The 6,000-nt window shown below is 34.4% G+C and overlaps 1 protein-coding gene across 4 annotated transcripts in view; it reads left to right on the top strand.

Annotated features, from left to right (window-relative positions):
- LOC137624470 (polyamine-transporting ATPase 13A3-like) overlaps window positions 1–6,000 on the top strand; it is a 113,699-nt gene that overhangs the window by 13,520 nt on the left and 94,179 nt on the right. Inside the window, exon 1 of one of the 4 annotated variants that reach the window (XM_068355240.1) lies at window positions 5,169–5,325. The exons of the other annotated variants lie outside the window; for them this stretch is intronic. The gene's annotated coding sequence lies outside the window, so the exon portion shown is untranslated. Of the gene's footprint in view, window positions 1–5,168; window positions 5,326–6,000 lie in introns of those variants that run through there. 4 annotated transcript variants of the gene reach the window in all.

The following is a 6,000-nucleotide window of genomic DNA, read 5'->3' as shown; positions in this document are numbered from 1 at the left end:
TTTGGAGTGTCCTCCAAGAAGAATTGCTTACCATAACTAGTCTCTCTTCTACCCTTACCAAGAGGAAAATAGCCACTGAACCATTACAGTGCAGTACTTAACCCTAGGGTGAGGAATTCTTTGATTAGCTGTATTGCCAGGTGAACGAAGAAAGAGGAGAACGAGTAAAATGTTGGCCTGACTATTCAGTGTATGTGTAAGCAAAGAAAAAATTACCCGTAACAAGAGTAACAAGAGAGGGATACAACGTACAGTAGTACTATCTGGTCAGTTACTGAACCAATACAGTGCAGTACTTAACCAGTGAGTGAAGAATTGTTTGATTAGCTGTATTGTCAGGTGTGTGAGGAAAAAGGAGAAAGCATAACAAGTTGGGCAGACTATTCAGTGTATGTGTAGGCATAGGAAAAATTACCCGTAACCAGAGAGGGATCCAACGTACAGTGGTACTATCTGGTCAGGCAAGGGACCCAATAACTCTCAGTAGGTATTATCTCAATGGGTACCTGGTGCCTTGGCCAATCTACTCAACATGATAACATGTGCCCTTTGATGGAAAAGATTATAACGGTTCAGGAGAGATCTTAATTCGATGGGGAGACTTTAGAGGGAAAGAGAAAGAAGACATAGAGAGGGAAAGTGGAGTTGGTTAAAAATTGAAAGTGCATGGAGGGAATAAAATATTGTAGTGCCAATATAATCAACCATTAAGGAGGAAGAAAATTAAATACTACAAGATGAAACCCAGGAAGCAGTACCAGACATGAATAAGTTACTGTATTTTGTTTTCTAAATGGTCTAATGGGAAATGTAAATAAAAAAAAAAAAAAAATAAAAAACTCCCAGATGGGTATATCGAACAAGAACTGGCTAATATTTGTCATATTTCAAAAGCAGAAAATATAATTGGAAATTTTGCAGATATTCCCTTCAGATTAGTGCAGTAACAGACACACAAATAAGATTAACAAGAATTACTGGCTATCACCTTAGTGATATTTCTTTTGTACATAAATATTTGAATAAATGATCCATAAAGAAACTTGTGATCAACTGTGCCATTACCACGATTGACAACTGTAATTCTATCTATTACAACTCAAATAAAGTGCAATTTCAGAAGTTACAAAACATAATAAACAGAAGAGAAAGATTGATCAAAGATGTCTCACAATGAGAAAGATTACTCCTGTGCTGTATACTGGCAGCCTATTAAAGCTAGAATAAATCTATAGATATGTGCAATAACTTGTCAATTTATCAGAACTGGGTATCCAAAACATTTCAGAGAAATGCCACACAATGTGCAGTAAACAAATAATGTCAACTCAAAAATATTACTGATTGTTTAAAGTTACTGGAGCCAAAATGCACTTCTCTTGTAGCCTCTAGACTCTAGAGCTCTCAAATATGCTGCAAAAGATTGTATAGAAAACTCCTACTATAAATCTAAAGGACTGGTGATAATTAAGACTTTCAAGAAGTTGAAGACTTTCTTATACATAAAAAGTTATGATACCATGGATTTGACATTTTATGTGTAGTATGCTATAAGATACCCTAAACATTTATGAAAGTATATGACAAACAAATCTTGTAAGTCCTGCAGTGCACTAGAGCTTTTCCATGTGATACAGAACTAAGTAAAGATCCCCGTAAAGTAAGTACTGTACTCCCAAGTAGGTCGTAATCGACGTAGTTATAGTAATCAATATACACTGGCAATAATAATACAGTTAACCAGAAGTTTCTTAACAGAACATTCATCCCAAAATTTCTTTACTAAAGCAATAATTCTAATGTGATATCTAATGTTTTTTATTCCATTATTCATTTAAGCACTGACAGACAACTTATATACTTATAGGCACCATGACACTCACACGATTTTCACATACGCAATGCCATGCAATGCTTCTTGTCATTTATCAAAGTCTTTGTGCAGAGTGTGTGGGGGAGGGGCTGAGAAAATTTTTAAAATGTTAAAAAATTGGCACACACAAATGCTTGTGCCATGTGCTTGCTACTTACACACACCTGGCGTAGGCACTATGGGAGCTCATTGCGAACACTGCCAACAGTGAGTGTCAATACTTAATAATATACAAGTAATGCCATTATGTCTTAATTTGTACCAATGCGGTCAATTTTTGGCCCCCCATTGCATAGACAGTGCATAAATTATGTACGAGCAGTTCACAAACAGGGTGAAAACAATGCTTCACACTGCATACCTTATAAATTGCACGTCTCTCCATGATGTATTGCGCAAATTACAGGTAAATTTTTACTTAAGTGTCAAGGTGGCTTATGTCATAAACTCTACTAAATATCATGATTTCAATTCTATTTGTTCCTTCCATTTGCCAGTTTCTAGGACCTCCCTATTGGCCACAATGGTTAGTGTGTGCCCAGGTTTGCTGCAAAGCCTTAAGAATCAATCTGATTGATGAAGCTGTTTGCTTAAGCTTATATTCAAATATCACTAAGCAAACACAATAGAAGACCACTGGTGCAGATAATGTTAGAGGGTCACTATAAACCCTATCTTACTATAAAGAGTAACTTTACTTTATTTACCGTATGTTGAATCATACAGGAGCAGAATTCAATCTTTCTCGTTTCCAAATCCACCTTTTAATTCTAAAAATACTGAGAGAAATGGAAGTTACTACTGCTTACATCAAATGAATTAAGTTTTACTGTTTGACCTAAAGATAGGCCGGGTATCCTCGCCCTCAAATGATTAAGACATGGTATTATTGTTTTATTATTAAAGTACATGTGATGCAAGATAAAATTACTGAACAGAACCTCCTTACATAACTGAGATGATTTAATGGTTTTTGCTCTGCCGAAGCTCATTTCGCTAGGGATTAAACATTATCTCATTGCTCCTATGTTCTGGCAAGCAGAGCAGGCTTTGCTATGAGCGTTAGTCCCATGGACTAGTAATTCGGCAATATCAATTATACAAAGTTAACAAAGGGGTGAATATACACTTAACAAAGGAGTGAGTTGTGGCTTTATGCCCAAGCCTCTGTTCTAACATGGACTTGGCTTCCATTTCCCATTACAGTATCAGATTAAATATACCAAACACAGGTTTCTATCCTAACCTTTCTTTGTCAACATGATAAATAAAATAAGAGCTATAATTATATTGTAAATTATATTTTAATATTAAAAACAAATAACAAAAAGGGAAGGCATGTATGATGACAGCCATGCTCCATAACCACCTTATTCTCAACCCTAACGCTAAGAATATGGCAGTCTAAGGGGGGCGTTAGCCCCCATTAGATAAGTAGGTATGGACATGGCTTATAGGTTAGGTTAGGTGGAGAAATTTAGGTTAGTTGGTGATCTATTCAAGTACTGTATTCATGTGCGTCGTTATACAAAGACTCGTAATAAGGTTTAAAATGTAAAATTTTGGTACCTTTATTCTAATGAAACAAGTCACTTCCAATAGAAGCACCATCTTTTAGTGTTTTTCTGAATTACCAGGTGGAAGGAGGCTCCTGCGGCCTGTGCTAAGATGACAAATGGATCATAACAGGATTTTCTTTTTTACTAAAATCCGTAACCTCGTTAATAGAGGTTTATGCAAGCAGTATATGGGATACGAAATTGTGTATATGCAGATATCTATTCAATTATCCTAACTAATATTGCACTGTTTGATAATGAAACCCGATTCGAAAAGATAATGGATCTTGCTCATAAGTTAGAATGAATATGTCATTATCACATATTACTAATATTCCATGCACACCTATGCCTTATCTCTAGGACTCACATGAAACGATTGCATTATAAGTGAACTACCATCCCAACAATACTATGATTAAGATTAAGAGTAAGATATTAAGATATTACGATACTAAGATTATGAGTACAGTAAGATATTCTGCAACAAACATTTCACATGAAAAGGTTTCACTTACCATGTCAGTTGCCCGAGTCTTGGTTTTCACATAGTTTGAAGTTGAAGACCTCTCAAAGATTATCCGATTATTCACAGATAAATCTTAATTGCACAACACTTAATAACACTAAAATGTAATGAGATAAACTATCTTTGAACTGTGTTAATGTAGTGACCGACTGACCGTAACCACATCCTATTTTGTTTGCATGAAGCTGTTATTGCACTTCTTAATTAAAATTGTTTTCGATCTCATAAGTTTTTAATTCAAAACCATGCGATTATTTTTCATGCTTTTAAGATTCACATGGATATAGAAAAAAATATATAACCGTTTTTCTATTACAAATTTTATATTGTTAAAACGATCACTTTAAAGTTACCATGAATAATTTTATTATTCATGGCAGCCGACAGTGTTACCAAATATAAAAATTTATTCCTAGATTTTGGAATTTTGGTGTCTGATGGCGATATTCTGTACACATTTCTATGAAGAGACAGAGATGGGTAAACCTTAATATTGTTGCAATTAGTTTGCTTGCACTTATATGAAGAATGTTGAGTAATTTCTATATTAGTAAAACCTACAGGATCAGAAGAAAAAATATTTGTGGAAATTGGAAACAAAAGATAATCAAACCTTTATATTGTTACAATTAGTTTACTTATACTTACATGAAGTATATTGAGTAATTTCTATATTAGTAAAACCTACAGGGTCAGAAGAAAATATATTTGTGGAAACTGGGACTCGGATTGTTTTGGGGATTTTTTATCATGAGTTTTGGGGGGTTTTAGACTAACCAATCTGGCAACAATGACAGCCAACATCCTGCGATAAGCTCATTTGTTTTCAGTGTTATAGCAGTGTTGCCAGATATGGAGATTTATTCCTAGATTTGGGGGATTTTGGGTGTCTGATGGGGATATTCTGTACAAATTTCTATGAAGAGACAGAGATGAGTAAACCTTAATATTGTTGCAATTAGTCTGCTTTCACTTATATGAAGTAAAGTGAGTGATTTCTATACAGATTTAGTATAGCCTACAGGACAAGAAGAAAATATATTTATGGACATGGAGATCTTTGGGTGCTTTGGTAATTTTTTATCACGAGTTTTGGGGATATTTAGATTCGCCCATCTGGCAACACCGATTGTGTATCTTATTACCCATTGCAATCCTGCTCCCAGTCCTATTATATCCTTGATCATGGGAGATTGGGGACCTTCCTTCGTTATCGCTACATGCTGTTCTTTGCACACCAAAATGATTTAGAGCCATCGAAAATGAAAGTGCTGGTATTTTTCACTCGATATATGAAATTAGCAGTGTTGCGTCCCTAATGAGAATTGAAAATGAAAACATAACACATGAACATTATAGAAAATGTAAGTTATCCCTTATCAGTTTCTTGTTATCTTTTGTATGTAGAACTTACTAAACGTAAGTTGCCCTCCTTTATGTAGAATTAGTAATAGTAAGTTACTCTAGCTATGTAGAATTTAGTAAATATAGATTTTTGTATCATGTGGGCTAGAATTTCACTGCACTGGGGCTTTGTTACTCATGTTTTCAAATTCAATTCTGGTATTTTCATGTTCAACTTTCATCACTCCTGAAAGAAAAGCCCTGTGCATTTTAAGATTTGCGACTTATATTGAATAAGTGTTACAACAGTTATATTTGAGTAATTGGGATGAAGTGAATTCACTACTCATCATGCCCGTGACTCATTCTTTGAAGATGATAGACCCAAATATATCTTTTTTGGTAAATTTGTATTGTATTACAGGGTGTGTGCCCTGTAATACACTACAATAGACCCTCTTTTTTTTCTGCACACGACTTCATGAATGCCCATTTGGTGATGTGGCAGGGGGAAGTGTAGTATCTTGTCAAAATATAATTATATATTTATATATACATATATATATATATATATATATATATATATATATATATATATATATATATATATGGTATTATTGTACTGTATTACAGGGCAATGTATCTTTTTTTTCCGAAAGGATTATTAGTTACTTGAGCAATTTTACCTGCCTTCC

This window comes from Palaemon carinicauda, chromosome 31, assembly GCF_036898095.1.
Source record: "Palaemon carinicauda isolate YSFRI2023 chromosome 31, ASM3689809v2, whole genome shotgun sequence".
NCBI classification, from domain to species: domain Eukaryota; kingdom Metazoa; phylum Arthropoda; class Malacostraca; order Decapoda; family Palaemonidae; genus Palaemon; species Palaemon carinicauda.
Note: the sequence above shows the minus strand (reverse complement) of the source record. Positions and strands in the feature narration are given on the sequence as shown.